We start from the raw sequence: 14,567 nt of genomic DNA, 5'->3' as shown, positions 1-14,567 counted from the left end.
GCCATCTCAACCACATTACAGTCTTGACTTTAAGCGCTTAGTGATCGTACAGACGAGGCCTCCCTGTGACATAGCGAGCCTATAGACGTCACCAACTAGTCTAAAGGTAAGCTGACAAAGAATATGTGGTGCTCATTCCACCGTATACAGAGCTGAACATGGAGTGCACGTGCCTCCCCAAAGATGTGACATTTCTGGAAATGTCATTTTCAATCTGTTCGCTGTAGTTACAGAAGGTATGGTAATAAAATACTGTCCCTTATTCCTGCAACTATCAGTGCCCCGTAATCCTGTATATATGAGTACCCTATATTCCTGTAAATATGCTTGTTCCTTAACTGCATGTATATATGTAAATAGGTCCGTTACTCTTCCTTCAACCTCCCGGTCTTTAACTCCTCACCAACAAGCTCCTGACATGAAGTAATGGTATAGATCCCGGTATTTGTAGACTGACGATAAGGCGATCACTGCACCAGTGTTCCTTGATCGGTACGGTACGTCGGTCGAAGTCAGCGGCTATGCTCGTCGAGTCTTCCTCGCGAGCAGCAGACGAAGTTCCATTCGCTGATCCATCAACGAACATCCCAGACCAAAAGGGTGAACTCCTAGTGGATGTACGTGAAACGACGTCGCCGAAAGACTGCTTCAAAGCTGAGGTGCCATGTGCCTGCAAAAAGCAGCAAGAAAAACGTGAGCGTCACCGTTTCTGCCGGAGGGGCGACTCCAACATCGGCCAACAATAGCTGTACCTATATTGTTGGTCTGAGTGATTGCTGAGCGATATATATATTATCAGCCTGGTTACGCCCACTGCAGGGCAAAGGCCTCTCCCATACTTCTCCAACTACCCCGGTCATGTACTAATTGTGGCCATCTTGTCCCTGCAAACTTCTTAATCTCATCCGCCCACCTAACGTTCTGCCGCCCTCTGATACGCTTCCCTTCCCTTGGAATCCATTCCGTAACTCTTAATGACCATCGGTTATCTTCCCTCCTCATTACGTGTCCTGCCCATGCCCATTTCTTTTTCTTGATTTCAACTAAGATATCATTAACTCGCGTTTGTTCCCTCACCCAATCTACTCTTTTCTTATCCCTTAACGTTACACCTATCATCCTTCTTTCCATAGCTCGTTGTGTCGTCCTCAATTTAAGTAGAACCCTTTTCGTAAGCCTCCAGGTTTCTGCCCCATACGTGAGTACTGGTAAGACACAGCTGTTATAAACTTTTCTCTTGAGGGATAATGGCAACCTGCTGTTCATGATCTGAGAATGCCTGCCAAACGCACCCCAGCCCATTCTTATTCTTCTGATTATTTCAGTCTCATGATCCGGATCCGCAGTCGCTACCTGTCCTAAGTAGATGTATTCCCTTACCACTTCCAGTGCCTCGCTACCTATCGTAAACTTCTGTTCTCTTCCGAGCCTGTTAAACATTACTTTAGTTTTCTGCAGATTAATTTTTAGACCCACCCTTCGGCTTTGCCTGTCCAGGTCAGGGAGCATGCAATGCAGTTGGTCCCCTGAGTTACTAAGCAAGGCAACATCATCAGCGAATCGCAAGTTACTAAGGTATTCTCCATTAATTCTTATCCCCAATTCTTCCCAATCTAGGTCTCTGAATACCACCTGTAAACACGCTGTGAATAGCATTGGAGAGATCGTATCTCCCTGCCTGACGCCTTTCTTTATTGGGATATATATATATATATATATATATATATATATATATATATATATATGTATGTGTGTGTGTGTGTGTGTGTGTGTGTGTGTGTGTGTGTGTGTGTGTGTGTGTGTGTGTGTGTGTGTGTGTGCATGTTATCTTTTTTCATTTTCCTCTTTTCATTATTTTCTACATTTCAATTTGAACCGCCGGCAATTACCCTTACGCTTTCCTTGACTTCATTGCCTGCTGGCTTTGTAGTGTCGTATATATATATATATATATATATATATATATATATATATATATATACAGGAAAGAGACGACGAACGTTTTGGAAGTAAGACGTGTTTACTTCACGATTTCGGCTGGTGGACCAGCCTTTCTCGGAGCACAGTACCACAGTACATTACAGTGCTGTACAGATGTGTCTGCACTGTTACGTCGGGTCCAGATGCTGAACTTTCAAGAAACCTTGATATATATATATATATATATATATATATATATATATATATATATATATATATATATATATATATATATATATATATATAAGGTACAGCTATTGAAAACATTTATTCATTGCCGGTTCCGCATAGCTCCGCTTTCCTTCCACTTTACTTTCATGGTTCTCACTGTTGTCTACATTGACGAGCTTGTGTGCAAGTGCATATGGATGTGTGTGTGCGTGTGCGTTCCTATTTATTTCGAGCCTTGTCATTTATTAGCATGCCAAGCATTAGGATTCCAAGCCTCTTGCTCGGCTAACTTCTCCAGTCATCATTAAATGATGCGTGCGTATTTACGGAGATACAGGTTGATGGCTAGCGTTTGCTAGTGATGCATTCTTGGTATACGGAAGCTTTGTGGAGGACTGGTTGGTTACGCGTTGCTAATAATATGACGGCGAGTGCTCAAAGGGATATTGTCCAATGCGCTTTTGCACACTTTTGTATTGTATATGAGGGACGTTCCGAAAGTAAACTTTATTGCCAAAAAAGAAATATACACCATGGCATCATAACTATACACCTTGCACTATTTTTTCATAATTTTTCACACAGTCACCACCGACATTGAGACATTTGTCGTAACGTGCGATCAGCTTTTAGAAACTACTCTGGTAAAACTAGGTGCCCTGCGATGCAAGTCTGAGACATGACCTCTTCACAATACACGATCTGTAGGCGTTGATTGATGACGGACACACTGATCCCACGTGCCCATCCATACCGGATAACAGCACGCACTTCCATTGGCGACAACGCTGTCAGCGCACGTCTGTCTGCCATCGTGATGTGTACTCAAATAACCTCGGGCACGCTGGCCTGCTGCTATCCTCTCGTCTTCGTCGCTCTGCGCATGCGCCATTCCTCCTCCGCTGACGCTCCTCCCGTCGTTGAACCAGCAACGGGCGTGGGTTCTTATGGCGATTGTTTGTTTCGCTTGTTGGACCATACTCCCTTAAAAAAAAAAACGATTAAACTTTCTAAACGTCCCTCGCAGATGTATATAATTGAGAAGAATAAGAAGCGGAGCTGACCGTATCGACCATTTTCTGTGTGAAATAACAGCCTTATGCAGCCAACCAACAATTTCGTTATAATTTAGCGGTCGAATAAATAAGAGATGTGAGTTTGCTGTAATTTTTATATTTGTAGTAAAGGATTAGGGAACGGGAAGTTGTTGGACAGACAAATTCGCCGCCGGTGGGAATCGAACCCAGAGCCTTCGCACAAGGCGAATGGTGCTCTATACGAATTTATCTACGAACAGGGATGTCCTTCCGTCCGGTTTCTTGGATACGTAATTACATGCACGTGTGGCAAAGCCCTGGGAACGGCAGCCTTGATGCATTAAGGTAACAAACGATGGCTTTGAGGCCAGTTGCCTGCTAAGACCACGTATACTAAGTGACGCCTACGGAACGAATAGAACAATTTCCGAAAATAACGAATATTCGCCGCCATGGTCGCGAGGGGAGCTGGCTAACGCTCCCAGGCTAGATTACACATACATGCGAATGACTCGTCAAGAAAGTGAACGGAAGGAAACGCGTCGGGGTAGCTCAGTTGGTAGGGAAATGCAGGCGTCATGCGGAAATTGCGGGTACGGCTCCCATCGTCAACAGACGTTCCCTCGACTTTCATATCTGTTTTCCGTGACCTCTTAAAATTCTGCCAAGGTGATGAGTGTGAAGTCGGGAAGTGCAAAACAGCAGTCGAGGCGATTCAAAGGAGAAAATGCCAAATGTCGGCTTCTCTTCAGATAGGGATGCGTTGGCAACAGTGACAGTGTTTTTCAATAAATGATTTTGTAAAAATGCAGTACAGCACGTTCTTCGTTGTCGCTTGTTCGTCGTTAGCGACATTGAATAGCCCGATCACCTGATTTTGCAGCAATAGGTCAAACGGTAATAGTGAAACATGACGAACTAAGCAGATAACTAAATATTACATCAGACTACGCACAAGAAATAATTACAAACGCATGTAGAATGAACCTAAATGTCCCTATAGAGAGCGACCCGAAACTTGCCTTACACGTTCGATGGCGTACAAAAGAAGCCAGCCGGGAAGATGAACGAGGAAAAATAGAACTAATAATGAAGGAAAGAAATGAACTACGCGAGGCAGCATTACGTCATGCAGTCAGCCTTCGCAAGTCATCCCCTTCGCTTTGGCTCCCTGAAAAAAAAAAAAAGTTGTCCAGCGCGTGACGCCGCGTTCGACGGAATTGGCCGAGTGTGCTTGTTTACAGGATAGTTTTGATCGATGCGCACTTGTTCGGAGTGTCTTGCCATCCATTGCATGCACATTTTCTCCTGGCGTTCTTTGTGCAGCTTCTGCCATGTATTGCAACATTTGTCGTCTTCGTTCCAACGTGCGTTTACGGCAATCGGACGTTGCCACCGCACCCGCTGTCTTTTCCGAAGAGGGGTGCCCTCAGCACGGCTAGCGCGGTGGTTGAAGACATTAAATTTTACCGTGATATGATAACGCGTTGGGCCGACTCTTTATGGCTTTAATTTTGTAACGTTACGCTTCCTGCTAATTATTTCTTTCCTACACGAAAAAAAAAAAACTGCTTACGGTGATGCCGACGCCTACGTGAAAGTTGGAGCATGAATTAGGTTTGCAAAGCGTGGTTTCTAGAGTAGCTCAAATCAAAATACGGCACTTTATTGAAGACTAAAAACTCTTTAAGAAATCTATCACCTTATCAAACTTCCCCATGTCGGTTCTTCACGTTAGTCCCGTTCACATTGACGCGTGCTGGCTCTGTGATCGGAGCGGTTGTCGTGCGTAGACGTCGCTACGCGGTCGAAGCCACGTGACCGACACAGACCACGGAGAGCGTCTCGCTTGCAAGAGGATTCGACACGACCGCAGCAGTATCGCGGCTGTGGCGTGGTGCAGGCCGGTGTGCTCTTTTGCCGCCTTGACCGACGGATAGCTGAAAGCAGGTTTCGTCTGGAGGGATTCTGGACCCATATTCACAAGAACGCTCTTACGCTAGAATTGCTTGCCACAGAAAATGCCAGCCAATCATGATGTTGGACGTATGATTAGCGAAGGTGGTCGGCCAATGACTCGCCACCTTCGCCACCAATATAAATTAATTGAAGAGGATTCTGTAAAGCATTACTTGAGACTGCAGCTGGTCAATTTCGAGACAAGTGGTCTGGCATGCATATTTCGAGATAATTATGGTTCATATTTTAGTACGCTCTAGTGAGGATGCTCAATGTCGTCGCGCGCGAGGTCCGGTAGGCGCGCACCCGTGAGTATACTTGCAGTCCGGGCTATATATAGGCAAGGCCTCTGCCTCCAACGTCTCTACTGGTAAAGACACAACTGTGCTGTGTAAATTGTCAACTTAGTGCCTATGAGGCTTAGGGTTGTAATATTTAAGGACTTGGAGGTGCCAAACTGCATGGTATTAGTCTCATGTTAATCTATAGTTGTGGATGAACGCCAGTGTCGTATTCTTCTTTGGCAAAGCCCTTGTCCGTCTAGCGCTGTCACTTTCGAAAACATGAATCACCACCAACTCGAACATGAATGCGTTAAGCTGTGGATGATGGCCGTTTTGTAATTACGTGTGCAATAGCGGTTTTATTTGAGAAGTTGTTTAGTGAGCGTTGTTTAAATGGTATATGCCATTTTGGAGTATCACACTAGTTCCTCAAGTCTGTTCCCGTGAATATAGCGTTGCCGATAAAAATGGCTTGTTTATCTCTTTCGACAGCCTGATCCAGAACTTCTGTCGGCCTTAGCTGATTCAACCAGTACATACTGCGCACCAGGGACGATGACATGTGTTGCGTTTCGCCTGCGACACGTGGTTTTGCCGGCGCGACTGCGGCGGGCGGCAGACATTTTGGCCCGATCGTCGTCGCCGCAACACTCATCGCCAGGTGTTTCCAGGCGCGTCTGCGGCGATGCGACCGCCTAGGGATCCTCCTCGCATTCCAGTCATTGTGCCCGAAACAGGCGATGCCAAAGCAGGGATCTCATTCCAGTTATTGGGCCCGAAACAGGCGATGCCAAAGCAGGGATCTCGTTCCAGTCATTGTGCCCGAAACAGGCGATGCCAAAGCAGGGATCTCATTCCAGTTATTGGGCCCGAAACAGGCGATGCCAAAGCAGGGATCTCGTTCCAGTCATTGTGCCCGAAACAGGCGATGCCAAAGCAGGGACCAGCCTCTCATTACAGTCATTGTGTCCGACCGGCAGCGCCACGACAGGGTGCTACGAGATCGTGCGCAGCGCCACGACAGAGTGCTACGAGATCGTGCGCAGCGCCACGACAGAGTGCTACGAGATCGTGCGCAGCGCCACGACAGGGTGCTACGAGATCGTGCGCAGCGCCACGACAGGGTGCTACGAGATCGTGCGCAGCGCCACGACAGTGTGCGTCACCATTAGCCCATTGTACATTCACGTGCTCGTCTTTTGAGGGGTTCCTTCTTGCCCTCAACTGCGAGAGTATAAAAACAGCTGCCCCCGGACGCCAAAAGGAGGGCTCCGATTTCTTCTGTCGAGTGAAGTGCTCTCCCGTCTCTCTACTTCGGTCAAACCTGACCGCCAACTCTTTGCGATGTTAAAATAAACAAGTTGTTTCGTTGTTACCAGTCGACTCATGCTTTGCCGGGACCTTCGGATGCTTCCAGTTGTACCCCAGGCCGCCAGGCCAACGCTACCCTTGGGGCTTGCGACCCAGGTACAACCATGGGCGTCAGCGCCGAGTTCCCAAAAGATCGTACCAGCAGGTCGGATTCAAACATCTGGTTGGCAGCGGTGAGATCGCCTACGACTTCAAACAACGGTCTGCCAGCGGCGAGATCGCGACAACGGAGGCCAGCAGCAAAGAGATGCAGTTGACTGTATGCTGAGCAGCTCAACGACGATCCGGGAGCAGTGCAACGAGCCCTGTGTGACGACTGGTTGCCTGCAGCGGAACGACTGCGCGGAATTCCTGCCTGCGAGGTTTGGTGAGTGCGGGACTTTCTTCTTCTGAGCTTTGCCAGGCTTTTTGTTAGTGTCAGAAACAGAGCTGGTAATTGTGGTTGTCGTTGCTGCCGGGTTAGTTTGCGGCAAGACAATAGTAAGCAGTAGAGAAAGCAGCATTCAGAGCAGCCATGGATTTGAAGTCGTTGCGCAAACCGAAATTGTTGGAGCTTGCAAGAGAGTTGGGTCTGGATGTCTCAGACAAACTCAGAAAACCAGAACTGCTAAAGGCTATTCTTGAGTTAGAAGCTGAGGATGACGAGCTGTCGGAATGCCTTGAGACTATTGAAGAGAGGGAGACTGCAAAAGAAAAAGAAGAGCGTGAACGTAAAGAACAGAAAGAGCGAGAGCAACAAGAGCGTGACCGTCAACACGCTTTGGAAATGAAGCGTCTTGAGGTAGAAATGGAACGCGCTCGTAATGGAAGTCAGGCACACGGTGCAGGAGAACGCGTATTGTTCAAGATGACTGACCTGATGCGGCCGTTTAAGCTTGGAGAGGACATTGGTTTGTTCCTGGTTAACTTTGAGCGAACGTGCGAGAAGCAGGGGTTCTCTCGGGAAACGTGGCCACAGCGCTTGCTCACTTTGTTACCCGGCGAGGCGGCCGACGTAGTCGCTCGCTTGGATAGAGAGGAAGCAGAGGATTTCGACAAAGTAAAATCGAGTCTGCTAAAAAAGTACCGGCTGTCTGCGGAGGCGTTCCGTCGGATGTTTCGGGAAAATGAGAAAGGCAGAAGTGAGTCATATACAGAGTTTGCGTATAGGCTTATGTCGAACATGCAGGAGTGGCTCAAAGAAGAGAAAGCGTTTGGTGACCACGATAAAGTTCTGCAGTGCTTCGGGCTAGAACAGTTTTATAGTCGGTTACCGGAGAACGTGCGATACTGGGTCTTGGATAGGCCAGACGTGAGTACGGTGGCTAGAGCCGCTGAGCTAGCCGAGGAGTTTGTGACGCGTCGAGCTCGCGGAGCTAAGGACGGTCAAAAGGGTGAATTTGGCTCCAAGTCTGAGAGGCCAAGGTTCACGCCCATGAGATTTAAGGGGGACACGCGTAGTGAGGATGCGAGTGAAAGCAATCCGACCAAACGTAAAGAGACGGCAGCCGAAGCCGAACGCAGAAAGCGGTTCGAGATGAGGCGAGCGGGCGTTTGTTATACGTGCCAGAAGCCGGGTCACTTTTCGGCGCAGTGTCCGGAAACAACACCAAAAGTTGTGTTTTTTTCAATAGGCAGCACGGACGAGAACATGAAGCTTCTCGAGCCTTACATGCGAGACCTCCTCGTGAACGGGAAAGAGTGCCGAGTGCTTCGCGATTCCGCAGCTACGATGGATGTAGTTCACCCATCTTACGTAGAACCCCATATGTTCACGGGCGAGTGCGCATGGATCAAGCAAGCCGTGGAAGCTCATAGCGTGTGTCTGCCGGTAGCAAAAGTGCTTATTGAAGGACCTTTCGGAGCGCTTGAGACGGAGGCCGCAGTGTCATCTATGCTGCCACCCCAGTACCCGTACCTATTTTCAAACAGGTCCGATCACCTCCTGCGCGAGAAGGGGCTTTTGTTTGGTGAAGCTAGTGTTCAGGCCTTAACCAGATCGAAGGTTCGGGAGCTCGCTGCAAAGGCGGTAGTTGCGGGGCCGACGTTATCAAACAACGAAAAAGGGTCAGAGGCGCAGCAAGCTGATATTCCGAGCACGCCCGAACTGAATAAACTTGAGTCTGTAACGTTAAAGGCGCCAGATACTGGAGAGGAAACGCCCGACGCGGGAAAGTTAGAAGAGCTATCTACTGATTTGCTCATCGCGCCTACGTCAGACGGACTTGATAGGTTGCTAAAAGTCAGCCGGACGGCTTTGATAGCCGAGCAAAAAAAGGATGGCAGCCTGGAAAACGTGCGCTGCAATGTCAAAGAAGGTATCGCCAGGAAAACTGCGCGTTTTGTGGAAAGAGGTGGAGTCCTGTACCGGAAGTATCTAGACCGCAGAGGAGTGGAGTTCGATCAGCTGGTCGTGCCTCAATGCTATCGTCAGGATCTGTTGCGCTTGTCACACGGGGGTTCGTGGTCCGGACACCTAGGAGTTAAGAAAACTAAGGACCGTCTCTTGCAAGAGTACTATTGGCCAGGGTGTTTTCGGGACGCAGACCATTTCGTGAGGACATGTGACACTTGTCAGCGGGTGGGCAAACCAGGGGACAAATCGAGGGCGCCGTTGAAATTGGTACCTATCATAACGGAGCCTTTTAGACGGCTCGTTATTGATACAGTGGGACCTCTGCCGGTAACAGCCACGGGGTACAGACACATTTTGACTGTGATCTGCCCAGCGACAAAGTTCCCTGAAGCAGTGCCGCTTAAAGAACTCAGCTCAGTTGAGATAGTTAATGCACTACTGTCCATATTTGCGCGAGTTGGTTTTCCTGCGGAAATCCAATCAGATCAGGGCACAGTGTTTACTAGCGCTTTGACGACAACTTTTCTCGAAAGGTGTGGGGTAAAGCTGTTACACAGCTCAGTGTACCACCCACAGTCGAATTCCGTTGAGAAGCTCCACTCCGTCATGAAGCGCGTGTTGAGAGCCTTGTGTTTTGAACATCAAACTGACTGGGAGCTGTGTCTGCCTGGGGTGATGTTTGCTTTAAGGACCGCGCCGCATGCGGCTACGGGGTTTTCGCCAGCTGAACTGGTGTACGGTCGCTCGCTTCGATCTCCGCTTCGCATGCTTCGAGAATCATGGGAAGGTAGGGGCGACGACCCAGTCGTGGTGGAGTACGTACTTAAGCTCCTCGAACGCTTAAGAAGGGCACAGGAGTTGTCAGGTGAAGCAATGGCAAAGGCCCAGCAGAGGGCCAAGGTTTATTATGATCGGACAGCCAGGGCCCGTCGTTTTGAGGTTGGCGATGAGGTCATGATATTGCGCACATCGCTAAACAACAAACTAGACGTGCAGTGGGAGGGCCCAGCACGAATTGTTCAGAAACTGTCGGAAGTTAACTACGTGGTAAGTCTGCCAGGAAAGCGGAAAGCACAGCAAGTTTACCACTGTAATCTGCTCAAACCTTATAGACAACGGGAAGCAGTGGTGTGCATGATGATAAACGTTCCTGAAGAGCTTCCAGTCGAGCTTCCGGGACTAGGCTCAGTGACGAACAGGGAAGACACCGGTCAAGTCATTAGTGACCTTATCAGTAAAGCACCGCTGTCGCCTGAGCAGAAAACCGAACTACACCAGCTATTACAAGAGTTTCAAGGTCTGTTCTCTGAGAGGCCTGGTAGGACTTCGGTACTTACTCATGATATAGAACTTACCTCCCCAGAGCCAGTACGATCCAAGGCGTATCGGGTGTCACCCCGCCAGAGCGATATTATGGAGGCTGAGGTAAAGAAAATGCTACAGCTCGGTGTTATTGAGGCAGGTGAGAGTGATTATACCTCCCCTTTGATTTTAGTTGAGGTACCGGGCAAGGAACCTCGTCCTTGCGTCGACTACCGCAGGCTTAATTCCATCACTAAGGATCAAATTTATCCGATCCCTAACATCGAGGAGCGCCTTGAGAAAGTTAGTAGCGCTCAGTTTATTTCCACCCTAGATCTTGTCAGGGGTTATTGGCAGGTTCCACTTACAGAAGAGGCTAGTAGGTATGCGGCGTTCATTTCACCAATGGGAACATTCCGTCCTAAAGTGTTGAGTTTTGGTTTGAAGAACGCGCCATACTGTTTTTCAAGCCTCATGGATAAAGTGTTGCGGGGACAGCAAGAATTCGCTTTACCGTATCTAGACGACGTAGCGATATTCTCCGCATCCTGGTCTGAGCATATGACACACTTGCGGGCAGTGCTAACCCGCCTGCGCGAAGCAGGCTTGACAGTAAAGGCTCCTAAGTGCCAGTTAGCACAGGCCGAGGTTGTCTACCTCGGTCACGTGATTGGTCAGGGTCGTCGCCGCCCCTCTGAAATAAAAGTGGCCGCTGTGCGAGACTTTCCGCAACCGCGCACCAAGACCGATATTCGGTCGTTCTTGGGTGTCGCCGGCTACTATCAGAGGTACATCCCTAGGTACTCTGATATCGCGGCTCCCCTGACGGATGCTCTAAGAAAAACAGAGCCTCAAACAGTCGTCTGGGACGAGACCAAGGAAAGAGCTTTTAGCGCCCTAAAGAGTGCCCTAACAAGCCAGCCTGTGCTACGATCGCCAGACTATACAAAAGGGTTCATTGTTCAGTGCGATGCTAGTGAGCGAGGCATGGGCGTTGTACTGTGCCAACGGGAAAATGGAGAAGTAGAACACCCCGTCCTGTATGCTAGTCGTAAGCTGACCAGTCGTGAGCAGGCGTATAGCGCCACCGAGAAAGAGTGTGCATGTCTCGTGTGGGCCGTTCAGAAATTGTCATGCTATCTAGCCGGCTCGAGGTTTATCATTGAGACGGATCACTGCCCTCTCCAATGGCTGCAGACCATCTCTCCCAAAAATGGCCGCCTCCTGCGCTGGAGCCTCGCTTTACAACAATATTCCTTTGAGGTGCGTTACAAAAAGGGGAGTCTCAACGGTAACGCCGATGGCTTAAGTCGAAGCCCCTAACGTAGGAATCAGCCTCAAAATTGTTTGTTACTGATGTTTTTCTTCCTGAGGCAGGATTTTTTTTTAACATATTGCTTTTGTTTAGTGTTTCAAAGTGATGATATGCTTTCTAGTGCAATTTTTCAATTTGTGGACGCGTTCTGAGTGATGCTAGACTACTGTAAGGAACTAGGCAGTGGTCTAAAAAGGGGAAAGAGCCTGGCAGGGCTTAGTGAGGGTTGTGCCGTGCTTGCTGACTGAGCGGTTGAGTTTTCAGCGTAGTTCTAACGCTTGCCGGGAACGAGAACAAAAATGTGAACTCTCCCGAAGTCACTTTGCAGTGTCCCGTGCGAACCTGAACGAGAGAACGAGGCCTTCTCTGTGCGCTGCGCTCAAGAAACGTCAAGGGACGCCCGACTTCGGTTATGAGCATCATCGAGCGACATCCCTCCGGACAGCGGATGCAGTCCCCTGTCCATCGTATTTCGAATCGCGACACTGGAGCGATCGGATGGGAACTCGGCGCTGACGCCCGTGGTTGTACCTGGGTCGCAAGCCCCAAGGGTAGCGTTGGCCTGGCGGCCTGGGGTACAACTGCAAGCATCCGAAGGTCCCGGCAAAGCATGAGTCGACAGGTAACAACGAAACAACTTGTTTATTTTAACATCGCAAAGAGTTGGCGGTCAGGTTTGACCGAAGTAGAGAGACGGGAGAGCACTTCACTCAACGGAAGAAATCGGAGCCCTCCACTGGCGTCCGGGGGCAGCTGTTTTTATACTCTCGCAGTTGAGGGCAAGAAGGAACCCCTCAAAAGACGAGCACGTGAATGTACAATGGGCTAATGGTGACGCACACTGTCGTAGCGATGCCGTAGCACCATGTCGTGGCGCTGCGCACGATCTCGTAGCACCTGGTCGTGGCGCTGCGCAGCACACTGTCGTGGCGCTGCGCAGCATACTGTCGTGGCGCTGCCGGTCGGACACAATGACTGTAACGAGAAGATGGTCCCTGCTTTGGCATCGCCTGTTTCGGGCACAATGACTGGAACGAGATCCCTGCTTTGGCATCGCCTGTTTCGGGCCCAATAACTGGAATGAGATCCCTGCTTTGGCATCGCCTGTTTCGGGCACAATGACTGGAACGAAATCCCTAGGCGGTCGCATCGCTGCAGACGCGCCTGGAAACACCTGGCGATGAGTGTTGCGGTGACGACGATCGGGCCAAAATGTCCGCCGCCCCGCCGCCGTCGCGCCGGCAAAACCACGTGTCGCAGGCGAAACGCAACAGACCGCCCCGCCGGGGAAAGGAGATCCCGATGGACAGGGGACTGCATCCGCTGTCCGGAGGGATGTCGCTCGATGATGCTCATAACCGAAGTCGGGCGTCCCTTGACGTTTCTTGAGCGCAGCGCACAGAGAAGGCCTCGTTCTCTCGTTCAGGTTCGCACGGGACACTGCAAAGTGACTTCGGGAGAGTTCACATTTTTGTTCTCGTTCCCGTCAAGCGTTAGAACTACGCTGAAAACTCAACCGCTCAGTCAGCAAGCACGGCACAACCCTCACTAAGCCCTGCCAGGCTCTTTCCCCTTTTTATACCACTGCCTAGTTCCTTACAGTAGTCTAGCATCACTCAGAACGCGTCCACAAATTGAAAAATTGCACTAGAAAGCATATCATCACTTTGAAACACTAAACAAAAGCAATATGTTAAAAAAAATCCTGCCTCAGGAAGAAAAACATCAGTAACAAACAATTTTGAGGCTGATTCCTACGTTAGGGGCTTCGACTTAAGCCATCGGCGTTACCGTTGAGACTCCCCTTTTTGTAACGCACCTCAAAGGAATATTGTTGTAAAGCGAGGCTCCAGCGCAGGAGGCGGCCATTTTTGGGAGAGATGGTCTGCAGCCATTGGAGAGGGCAGTGATCCGTCTCAATGATAAACCTCGAGCCGGCTAGATAGCATGACAATTTCTGAACGGCCCACACGAGACATGCACACTCTTTCTCGGTGGCGCTATACGCCTGCTCACGACTGGTCAGCTTACGACTAGCATACAGGACGGGGTGTTCTACTTCTCCATTTTCCCGTTGGCACAGTACAACGCCCATGCCTCGCTCACTAGCATCGCACTGAACAACGAACCCTTTGGAATAGTCTGGCGATCGTAGCACAGGCTGGCTTGTTAGGGCACTCTTTAGGGCGCTAAAAGCTCTTTCCTTTGTCTCGTCCCAGACGACTGTTTGAGGCTCTGTCTTTCTTAGAGCATCCGTCAGGGGAGCCGCGATATCAGAGTACCTAGGGATGTACCTCTGATAGTAGCCGGCGACACCTAAGAACGACCGAATATCGGTCTTTGTGCGCGGTTGCGGAAAGTCTCGCACAGCGGCCACTTTTATTTCAGAGGGGCGGCGACGACCCTGACCAATCACGTGACCGAGGTAGACAACCTCGGCCTGTGCTAACTGGCACTTAGGAGCCTTTACTGTCAAGCCTGCTTCGCGCAGGCGGGTTAGCACTGCCCGCAAGTGTGTCATATGCTCAGACCAGGATGCGGAGAATATCGCTACGTCGTCTAGATACGGTAAAGCGAATTCTTGCTGTCCCCGCAACACTTTATCCATGAGACTTGAAAAACAGTATGGCGCGTTCTTCAAACCAAAACTCAACACTTTAGGACGGAATGTTCCCATTGGTGAAATGAACGCCGCATACCTACTAGCCTCTTCTGTAAGTGGAACCTGCCAATAACCCCTGACAAGATCTAGGGTGGAAATAAACTGAGCGCTACTAACTTTCTCAAGGCGCTCCTCGATGTTAGGGATCGGA

General features: G+C 49.6%; 1 long non-coding RNA gene across 6 annotated transcripts in view; it reads left to right on the top strand.

Annotated features, from left to right (window-relative positions):
- The window catches only part of LOC142579873 (uncharacterized), a 205,075-nt gene that overhangs the window by 122,158 nt on the left and 68,350 nt on the right, over positions 1-14,567 (top strand). Inside the window, exon 4 of one of the 6 annotated variants that reach the window (XR_012827487.1) lies at positions 5,924-5,994. The exons of 4 other annotated variants lie outside the window; for them this stretch is intronic. This is a non-coding gene — a long non-coding RNA (uncharacterized LOC142579873). Of the gene's footprint in view, positions 1-5,923; positions 5,995-14,567 lie in introns of those variants that run through there. One more of the 6 variants, XR_012827486.1, reaches the window with a different exon arrangement.

The sequence above is a fragment of the Dermacentor variabilis genome, chromosome 1, assembly GCF_050947875.1.
Source record: "Dermacentor variabilis isolate Ectoservices chromosome 1, ASM5094787v1, whole genome shotgun sequence".
Lineage (NCBI taxonomy): Eukaryota > Metazoa > Arthropoda > Arachnida > Ixodida > Ixodidae > Dermacentor > Dermacentor variabilis.
The sequence above is the reverse complement of the archived record's forward strand: the minus strand, read 5'-3'. Positions and strand labels throughout refer to the sequence as shown.